Here is a 12,165-nt window from a genome sequence, read left to right on the forward strand (position 1 = left end):
CTGTCTGTCTGTCTCTTTCATGCCTAAACGGCTGAACGGATTTTGATGAAATTTGGTATGGTGATAGATGATAACCTAGAAATGGTCATAGGCTATAAATAATCATGCCATCGTTCTTAGGGGGTAGGCAGTAGGCAGATAACTAAATTGAGTTAGTGATTTTTAGTCGTTTTTGTTGGGACTTTTGCTCTTTCACGTCTAAACGGCTGAACAGATTTTGATGAAATTTAGTAAGGTAATAGATGGTTACCTAAAAACGGATATACGATCAAAATGATCACGTCATCGTACTTAGGGGGTAGGAAGTAGGCAGAAAACTGAATTGAGTTAGTGATTTTTTTATGGTTTTTGCTGGGAGTTTTGCTCTATCATGCCTAAACGGCTGAACGGATTTTGATGAAATTTAGTTAGGTGATAGATAGTAACCTAGAAAAGGATATGGAATATGGGAGGGGTGAAAGTGGGAATGTTGCCCAGCAAAGCGGGTAGTTCACAGCTAGTAATCTATAAGGTCATTATCTATAATATATCGTTACATATAATAATAAAAAGGTACATTTTACTACCATAAACTTAATTGAACTTCATAATAATTATGTAATTGAATTAATTATATTTAAATCATTTGTTTAAAAGTTCACAAAGCATTCACTCGCACAAAGTATTATTCATTTTAAATTTATAATATAGTTTAGCTTTAAGTTCAATCTTTTACATTTAAAAAGAATTGATTTTATTTCTATAATTAGTTTGAATTTTATTATTAAATATTTATACAGTAGAACTTATAGAAGTATTGTTCAATTATAAAAAGATATAATGGAAGCACTTTAATTATTGTTTTCAGTCTTGAAATAGAATTCAGGGTATTTACCTTTATCGATTTAATTTTACTTATGTTGTAAAAACGGTTTTTTATTAAGGTTGTTTTAGCTATATAGAATTTGATATGAAATTGTTAAAAAATAATAGCTAACTGAAAGTACAGACTAATATAGAGAAATAAATAAATGGAATAATAAAAAACCATTTGATATTTAACAGACATATTATATTTCATCTATTTTTAACGTCTCTAAGCATCTTTTTCATAGGTATTCCTTTTTATACCATGTATAAATGTAATATAATCAAGGTATATTAAGTATAGTCCCAAGTTTGTAACGTTTAAAAATATTGATGCTACAAACAAAATTTTGGTATTGGTGTTTATAAAATCACCTGTTTAGTCCATTTTTGGTTGTCCGTCTGTCTGTCGTCTATAAGTCTTTCTGTACGTCTGTCATCACAATAACTCAAAAACGAAAAGAGATAACAAGTTGAAATTTTTAAAAGGGGCTTAGGACGTAAAATGTAAGGTCGAGTTCGTTAATGAGCAACATAGGTAAATTGGATCTTGAGTCCGTAGGACCCATCTTGAAAACAGTTAAACAGTTAAAACAACATAACTGTTATTTACATGCAATATATATATATATATATATATATATATATATATATATATATAAATTTTCAGCTTTAGTAGATTTAATACCACACATTTAAATACCACTGAAATCAGAAACGTTTCTGACTAACCGCAGTAGGTGTGCACACACAACTACTGTTACCAATTCTCAAATTATCAGTTTTAGTAAATTAAAAAAATTTTTTTGACCTGTTATTAATCCATTTATACTACTTAGAATCAAAAAAAAGTTATTTATTACGTTTTGAAAGGTAAAACATCAAGAACGGTTAACTTGTTCCAACAATCATTTTGGAAGTTTTCAACTGATTGTGTCCAATTTAAGATAGATCAGCAGACGAAAGGGATTGCTGTATTCACAAACGGAGTGGAGTACAGCAATACCTTCAGGTGGAGGTATACTTATCATATTTCTGACCGATTGTCACTCATATGAATCATTCGATAACGAAATCGAATCGAAATCCTACATTTAACGCAATTTAACTGTATCTCTTATCGTTTAACTAATAGTTTATTTATAAAAATAGCTAAATATATGATCCATCAAAGATAACACGCAACCGATATAAACATTAAAATCGTCTACAATATTTTGATATTAAAATACCAAGGTTAAGGTAACAAATATAACTGTTATTAACAGTTAATTATAAATATTTTTACTTATTATATTAACTGTTCTATAATGTACACCGAATTATTGAATATATTTAATTTCCTGTATAATTGGTTTAATTTAATTATTTTTATATAATATATAACTTTTTATAATCGACCTCTCGTAACGACTTATGCACTGTATCGAAGATCAACGGGAAAGGGTGGGAATTTGTTATAAATCTGTTTTGTAGAATCTAGTTTACAATTTCAGAAATTTGAGGAAATGCTTTTCGGAGTTTCAACATTCCAATCCCATATTATGACGAAAATCATTGTTTTTCGTGGTTTTTATTTGCGCACATTTATAATGTCCGCCAATTGTCCTAAATCTTAAAAAAAGAAGATCACATGGTGCCGAATTTAAAGCTTGCTGCGCAATTGAAAAGTCCTTAAGGAGAAGTTTTGTCAAAAATTTTATTGAAATTGAGTTTATTAAAATTGAGTAGAATTTGTGTGATAGAGAAAAAGTATATTTATTTAATAATTTGTTATTTAAATCAGCTATTTGTTTTGATAATTTAGTCTTTGAATCACTTTGTAAAATGTAGCCAATTATCGGAAAAATATGACCCAAATTTAGAAGAATTACATATACTTGATTTAATAAAATTGAAAAGACTTGTACGATAAAGCAAATTCATTTTTATTTTGATGACGTCATCAAGTACAAAAAATTGATCTTTTTTTATAATTTTCTCACACGTGAACCACTTTGGAAAATATAATTAAATATTTGAATAATATTACCAAAATTAAGTAGATTTATGTACATGGTTGATTAAAATTGAATGAAAATTGAACTGAACAAAAAATGAAATTTTTTGATAATTTGAGCCGCTATGTAAGATATATCTAAATATTACAAATATCCAAAAGTATGATCCAAATTAAGTCAAATTACATACTTGATTTATTAAAAATTGAATAAAATTTGCGTGTGCTAGAGAAAAACCACATTTTTGGATTTTAATGACGTCATCATCAGGTGAACGTTTTTTTAAATAATAATTTGCCTGAATCTGAACCGCTATGTAAAATATAGACAAAAATTTGAAAAATATAATCCAAAAAGTAGGATTACAAACTTAACAAGTGAAAACAAACAATTGACTGAGTGAATTGTTGAAATACCATGTATAGACAGTGTTGATTACTCTGTCACATCACACATACATACATGTCTCACATTTATAACTGATATTCTCATATAATACATACTATACAATTTGCGCCTAATTTGCGCTTTCACGGGTAAACAGTGATGTTTCAAACAAAATTGTTTATTTTTTTAAAAGTAACATTTTTTTACATTAAACTTTTGTTCTATCTCTAACGGTTTAAAAAATAGGTCCTACGGACCCCAGATCCAATTGACCAATGTTGCTCATTTATGAACTTCACCTCACTTTTTGCGTCCTAAGCACGCTATAAAAATTTCAGCTTCATATCTTCGTTTTTTAGTAATCGTGATGGCAGACGGACAGAATTTTTTTTTTTGGATCAATGACGTTATCAGGTAAAAAATAGATTATTAGTGATAATTGAGTTAAATTTGTTTTACTGGTTAGAATCAAATTTTTCGACTTAATTTTCTTTGCCCAAAGAGAAAATTCCCTTTATTACTGACTATAATTTAAACGTTAAAATTAATTTCACCTTTTTTACACATCTAGCGAAACACATGTAAAATTAAAACTCAATTCGTTCTAGGTGTACAATTTTGTTTATCTCATTTCGATGAACCCACATGAAACGGTAATTACATTCTAGTAATTTTTGCATAATGCATTTACAAGGGTAATCATTCCAAAAATGGGTCAATTACTCTTTGAAAAAAAATTTTTTATTTCATAACACCTATGTATGCATATACATGTTTTATGATGAAAATAAAAAATAAATAAAATTCAAAATTAATGAGGGCACTATCTCTCAACCATTTTATTACAAATTTATGTCGCATTATACATTTTATTCTAATGTTAAAATAGACACAAACACATTGACACATAATATTTTTTAGTTTTATTACAAAAATAAACAGCATATTATTAAAGAATGTTGTTTGTGAAATGAAAATTTAAATTTTACGGGTTGTATTTTTTTTTGAATTGGATGTAGAAAATACGGGAATATTATCACATATAGGTCGATATTTAATCTAGGATGCACTGTCGAATTCTGTGTAGTATTAATTTCTTTGCTCGTCGATCTATTCGTTGTGTGCGTAGTCATGGTAGGGATAATAAAATCGATGCCAGCGCTTCCAGTGAAAAATTTTGGCGATAAAAGAGGCTGTTATGACTAATTTGCAATACTTTATATGTTAGTGTTATAGAAAATGTCAAATTAAAATTATTGTAAAACACGAATTAATTAAACTTAATGCATTAAAAATTGTGACAATAAGAAATCAAATTGCATAAATATTATTTTTAAAATGAAAATTATCATAATTATTTATTTAAATTTGTGAGACAATAATATTAAAATTTCAATGTAAGTCATATTCGTTACCATGGAAACGCCTACAAAAAAACTCACACACGATGCGAATAGTCATAAATGATTAATGATAATTTAGAGAAGATTTCCAAATAATTACAATCGTATTGGGAAAAATTTACATTTTTCGACATACATATTTAAAACTTCCTGAGTGGCCTACTTTTAGCGAGTCTACCAAACTTTCTCTCTATGATTTTTTTTCGAAAGTGTTGCGCTTTCAAATGAGCATGTTAACGGCATATTTAAGTTATTGGTTTGAAAAAACGGATCAGGGATTTTGTCGGACACTACGACTATTTGATAACATTCATAATTATTAATCAATAACATATTTTGTCCGACAAAAATGCTGCACTGATGAACTTGTGTACCACCTCTAACATGACGTACTTCCTTGCAGCGTTTTTTCAAACCCATAGTTTAAATATGCCGTTATCATGCTCATTTGAAAGCGCAGCACTTTCGAAAAAAGTCATAGAGAGAAAGTTGGATAGACTCATCACTCACGATGTCTCAAGTATATATTTAATCATTAACCAAAACCACTCTCTCTTATCATGAATAACTTTTATTCATAAAATAAATAATGAAGAAGTTTTCCATAGGAAGCCGACTTAATTGGATACATTGTATATTTCTTGATGGAAAATTGACCTCTGTCTTTCTGTTATGAACATGAGTTGATTTTTAATAAACGGTTGCATAAAAAAGTTTTATAACTATAGTAAATAAATGGTGGAAACGCAGTGAAATTATGCAATATATAAGTTATTACTATGTAGTATGTATTTAATTGCGCTTCCACCAATTTTATATTTATGAGCTTGCGAGAGAAACTTGTTCAATTTTCTAATTATATGCTATTTTATTTTGATAAATTCTTTAAGGTAGTATGGGTAAAATATAAAAATAATATATTGAAGATAAGCATCTAAGTAATGTTTTATTCAACATTTCATATAATAATGCACCAAAAAAAAGCTTAAAGTATAAAGAATTTATATATATACAAAAAAATACATGTTATCGATCATTATCAAAAAATATTAACGATTATGCATAATTCAAATTGTAATTTCCGTATGTTTCATTATGAGTATGATAACTTTCATTAACAGATGTCGTTGACATCGATTGACAAGACTAATTAATATGTCACAAAAATTGTTTTTATAAAATAAATAATCGAATCCGAAAATTTTAAAGAACTGTAACTCGGCGCTTAAACCGTTGTAACGTTGCCAAATCTATTATTTTAATTTTGATACAGAAGATTTCTAGAGTATAATATGTCGATAATATAGGAATTATAATAACTAATTACTACCATAACTAATCCAATAGTATTTATTTTTTTTGTAATAGAATTTTATGAATTATTAATTGTTATAAAATCAGTTTAATTATTATGATAAATTATGGTCATGTGTGTATTAAATTTTGAACGCTATTTAAAATTTTGAAAAAAAGATGGTCTGTTGACGACCCATATTACCTTAAATTACAGCCAGAAAAATATTAGATTTAAGGATGTATGAGCATGGTAGTGGGGGCACAAATTTAAAAATAGATATTTTCAATTTTGATGATAAATTTATATTATTACTTGACGATATAGGACGAAAAGTAAGAACAAAATTTTTCGATATCTGGCTTAATTTTCAAAATATCGAAAATTTAAAATTTTTTTTAATTATTTAGCTTTCGATATTTCGAAAACCAAGACACATATCGAAAAATTTTATTCTTATTTTTCGTTTACATTCATGAAGTTATAACAAAATTCATCATCAAAGTTGAAAATAAGATAAAAATAATTTCAACCCTTAATCTACCCTGCTCTTACATCCCTTATATGGACGGTGACACTTAGTTTTTTTCTTTTCTAATTCATTGCTAATATGTTTACTTTCTATTAAAAAGTTTTTTTTTAAATTTGTTTTCATTCATTCCAAATGAAAATTATCAAAAACTTCCAAAATATGTCGTTTTTTGAGATTCCTCCATAAGAGCCAATGTATTTTATATCGATTTTTAATGACTTTTTTCTTAAAAATTTGCACGGTTACCTAAGCTGAAATTTTAACCACATATTCTTTGAGTAAAAGACTACCTACAAACAAATTTTGAGCCTTTAAATCAAACATTGTTGTCATGCTCATATATTCTTAATATTTTATACACATTTTACTGTTCATAGCGTATGCAATTGAGCATTCCTTCCACACCTAATTTTAAAACTGTAAATGCAGTTGTAAGATATACAACCTGAATAAAAAATAATTCTAAATGAACAAACATATATTAAACTGGTGTGAAACGAAGCCTTAGAGTTGTTACAGTAGAATTGAATAATATAATCATAATATTAGCATTTAAAAATATATAGATATAGCTGGTATAATATATTTATAAATAGAAATAATATTTATTTTAAATATAAATAATTTGCAATTCTATAAATGTGCTGTACGAGTTTAAAAATAAATAGTATTATTTTTTTTTTTTTAGTTTTAGTAAGTCACATTTTTATTTGCTCATGTGTGTTTCAAACATGTGTCTTGACCGGTATTTATTTTTCGAATCTGATTAGCTTAAAAAATGAATGCAATAATAAATTTTCTTTTTGGAATGTATGAATAATAAAATATACAGTTGAACTGTTTTTAAAGAAAAATAGAGTTAGATTTCGTTCAAGATGAGTCAAGGTTTATAGTAAATGTCAAATTGAAAGAAAGTTCATTGTGTCTGGAGTAGATTAGTTTCTTACGCATTCTCGATATAACTCGTAAGTTGTCTTATAGGAAATCACTTTTGTCAGTTAAAATTGCTTTTTAAATGTTCAAATTGAGTTGTTGAACAAAGATGTATGACGAAACTGTTTTATTATTTATTTTTGAAAGTTACATACAGCTTTAAAGAACGATTCAAAAGAGAAACGAAAATGCCCGAAGAAAAAATTTTCGTAAAATATCACGTGACGTAATAAAATTAATATATGTGTATATATTTAAACATAGGCTTATGTATTTGAACATTTCTACGTCACGAACATAGCACACTATGCTTAAATAACGTTTGTAATCTGTGAATTCTTTTGTATATTTATTTTAATTAACTTATATTTAATCATACAATAGCATTTATAAAAATTATCTTGGTAAAGTTCAATATTATTTAAAATAAAGAATTGAAATAAAATACAAAAATTAAGTATTATTTTTTATTCAACAACCCGGAATTAACCGCTGTACAAAAGTTTGATACTTCTCGATTAACGTAAACTTACCTGAAACGTAAAATTTTAGAGAAGTTACCACATTTGCGATCTTCAGACAATTCTGAAACAAAAAACAAACAATATTAATTCATACACCCAATAATTATTAATATTGAATAAAATTGATAATAAAAGGTACAAGGAAATAATATAGTAATCAAAATTGGTAAAAATTTGTATTTTTTCGTAGTGAAGTTGGAACACTTAATGTCTTTTCGTAACAAATATTCGTTTCCCTCAAAAAATTGATTTTTCTTTTTTAATTTGATTCTTTAAAATTGGTTGCATGATCTGTAACTTATTTAGAGGTCTGACTGTATTTTAAGCTTAAATTTAAGAAAAATGTTTTCTTATGAATCACAGGATTTTTGATACAATGGCTTTATTATTATTTCTTATAACAGAGGATCTTTCGCAAGACCGAATATTTGTTAAAAATACTCAGAAATGACTAATTTTCTTCGCATTTTGTTAAAATTCCTTAAAAATGAATATTTTCAATGTTATTCGTTTGAATGAAAAAAATGAGCTCAAAGACTAATATCCTGTTTGTATAAGTTTATTATTCACCCTAAATTTCACGAGGTCAGATGTTGTCAACCTTTTTTGGCTTCAGGTCAAAATCAACCAAAGTTTAATATTACTATTTTTCAGAACGATGATATTTTCAAATTAAAATAGTTTTAATGAATAAATGAAATTCGTTAAGCCTAATTAGGAGTAAACAAACAATTTATTGTACTGAATAAGTGCTGAATTGAGTAAACCACATGTTCGCCCTCACTTGTAAAATTATCCGGACAATGACGCTGTATTCCGCCCATGTACCTTTTCTAAAAATTTGTAATCAAACTGAAATGTTCTTCTTATTATTTATTTTCAATTTATAAATTACTAGCTTTTACCCGCAGCTTCGCCCGCGTTTTTATCCTTAAATAACTGACAAAGATCATTAAAAAGTAAAAAATAATATAAAACAAACAGGGTGAAGAAGGGTACACAAAAATTAATTTGTGTAGAAACATATTAACTATTGCTTAAAACAAGTGAAAATAAACAATTGAATGAGTTAATTGATGAAATACCATGTATAGACAGTGCATTGATTACGCAATCGATTGCTTTTATTACATCATGTAAGTAAATAAGATAGCCACTCTTAGATAGCCACACATATTTACATCTCACACATATAAAACTGAAATTCCCATATAACACCTACTAAATAATTTGCGATTTCATGGGTAAACAATGATATTTACGAAAAAATGTTTCAAGCAAAAATTTTTTTAAAAGGACCATTTTTTACATTTAAACTTTTGTTCTTTCTCTAACGATTTACAACATGGGTCCGATTGACCTATGTTACTCATTTACGAACTCGGCCTCACTTTTTACGTCCTAATCAAGCTATGAAAATATTAATTTTATATCTCTTCGTTTTTTGAGTTATCGTGTTTACAGACAGACAACCGAAAATGGACTAATGGACACGTTGTTCGTAGCATCAATATTTTTAAGCGTTATAAACTTGGGACTAAACTTAGGATACCTTGATATTATTTCATATATACATGGGTATAAAAATGGAAATAAATAAAGAAAAAATAAATTGTCCATAAATTGCATCTCCTTCACCCTGTTTTATGAAATGTCAAAACAATAAATATAATTTTTTAGTATTTTTTTATAAATTAGAGCTCATGTGTTATTCTGATGTAGGAGCTATATTATTGTCAAGTTTTATTCAAATCCATTCACTGGTCTTTGCGTGAAAACGTAACAAACAAGCAAACAAACAAACAACCTCACTGTCACTATTAGGTATAATATATTTAGATAGTGTCTGTATTTTCGACACTAAAGGAAATTATAAGAATATTACGAGCTACTTAAATTATCCATTATCGCGAATTATTTTTTTAATTATTAACGTTAATTATGTTTCATGTTTACTGACTTGCAAAAAACAATATTTACATGCCAAAATTAAATATCCTGAACGTCATGTCACAAGGAACAAACTATCGCATGACGCACTTAATGTTGTTAGTGTTAAACGATTGATAAACATTTTAATTGACTATTTTTTGATTCAATTAAAACATAGATTTAGTTATTTATTGACACTGAAAGAATATAATTAAATGCATGATTGTTTTTTTGGGATAAATTCAAATATTCATTATTTACCAATAAATCATCCATTATTTTTGTTTATCATGGTCCAATAAATATTTATTTGTCTAGTTAATTGATTATACGCATAAATTTACAAAAAAAAAACTAACATTGAAATAATATTAGACAGGAAATATTATTGGGAATTGAATTTTAAAAAAAAACAGGAAGGTTGTTTCAACTCTTATAATAAATTGAATGTAAAAATTGACTTAACGTTTCAAGCAATTTTTAAAATAACCTTTTTCAAAATCCTAATTCATTTTTATACCATGTATATATGAAATATACATAGTATATTAAGTTTAGTCCCAAGTTTGTAACGCTTAAAAATGATGCTAGGAAAAAAATTTTGTCATAGCTGTTCATAAAATCACCTAATTAGTCCATTTCCGGTTGTCCGTCCGTCCGTCTGTGGACACGATAACTCAAAAACGAAAAAAAATATCGAGCTGAAATTTTTACAGCGTACTCAGGACGTAAAAAGTGAAGTCAAGTTCGTAAATGAGCATCATAGGTCAATTGGGTATTGGGTCCGTAGGACCCATCTTGTAAACCGCTAGAGATAGAACAAAAGTTTAATTGTAAAAAATGTTCCTTATCAAAAATTAAACAACTTTTGTTTGAAACATTTTTTCGTAAGCATCACTGTTTACCCGTGAGGACGCCAATTAGGCGGAAATTTTATAATATGTAATATACCTGATTATCAGTTATGTATGTGTCACATGTTTGTTCGTTGAAATTTTTATCAAGATTCAAAGTTTACCATGGCCTATCTCTTATGCAACTTTTTTTATTTAAGTTGAGAGTATTCGACCCAGTAAAAATAAACAAATTGAATTCAGTTGACGTGAGTTAATTTATGATTACTTTCAAGGGTAATCAAATATCAAATAAATTATAGAAATAATCTAAAAATATAAGAAATTTTTGACCTATATTATTAAAACAATGATAACCTTTTATATAAACATATCAAAATACAAGTTTAACTGTTTGACAGCATCCGTGATCTCGGAAGTAAAAATATCAATTTTCATCAATAATAATGTAGAATTTCGAAAAATTATTATTGTAGAAACGCAGTCGTACTTGGATAAGCGACAAAAACAATGTTCGTTAATTCTACTTTTCTAAAAAGATAGCAATTTAGTTGAAACTCGCACAGTTTTTTTTATCTTAAAGTGTTGCAGAATTAATTATTGATAGCTAAGAAGTCACAAATTTAGATTTAAACTAAAGGTGCCCAAATGTACCGCCCATAATTTTTTCTGGGACCAAAATTGTCCCCGGGGTAGCCTCAAACGCATCTTGATCAATATCTTCGGTTTTAGATGAGATGAAATAAATCGGCAGGCTGAACAAGTTGGGTCGTAGACTACTCTAACAACGTGTAAAATTGTCTTTCTAAAATAATTCTAACCTTTAAATTTACCACTTTTTCAAAATTTTTCAGAAGTGAAAATTTAAAGTTTATAAATAAATTAGCCAGCAATAAAACGAAATGCCAAAGAATATATATTATATATCTGTAAATATGACACAGACAAATATTAAAAATATCTAAAATATTTTATATTTATTATTAATAATATTGCCATATCATATCGTTGCAAACAACCTTGATGATGTTGTAAGTAAATTAATATTATTATTCAGATCTTATAAAATTGTGGTGTTTCTCGATTTAACGACACTTTTTATAAAAAAAAACACACACAACAATATTGTGTTCCATGGAAAATACCCGCATGTTTTATAAGATGTTAATCATAAAATTATTACACATTTTATTTAATAATCTCTCTTGCCAAATTAATTTTCATTTTGTATCACCTTTACATAATTAAAAACGTAGTTAGATATGTAATTAAAACAAGTGAAAACAAACAATTGACTGAGTTAACTGTTGAAATACCATGCATAGTCAGTGTTGATTTCTTTATCACATTACACATACAAACATGTGACACATACATAACTGTTAATCAAGTATAGTACATATTATGAAATTTCCGCCTAATTGGCGCTTTATGAATAAGTCGTTATAATTATATTGATG

General features: G+C 27.1%; 1 protein-coding gene across 1 annotated transcript in view; it reads right to left on the minus strand.

Annotated features, from left to right (window-relative positions):
* LOC123294753 (inositol hexakisphosphate kinase 3) overlaps positions 1–12,165 on the minus strand; it is a 112,641-nt gene that overhangs the window by 47,416 nt on the left and 53,060 nt on the right. Inside the window, exon 3 of the mRNA XM_044875891.1 lies at positions 7,929–7,980. The gene's annotated coding sequence lies outside the window, so the exon portion shown is untranslated. The remainder of the gene's footprint in view (positions 1–7,928; positions 7,981–12,165) is intronic.

Source organism: Chrysoperla carnea, chromosome 3 (genome assembly GCF_905475395.1).
Source record: "Chrysoperla carnea chromosome 3, inChrCarn1.1, whole genome shotgun sequence".
Lineage (NCBI taxonomy): Eukaryota > Metazoa > Arthropoda > Insecta > Neuroptera > Chrysopidae > Chrysoperla > Chrysoperla carnea.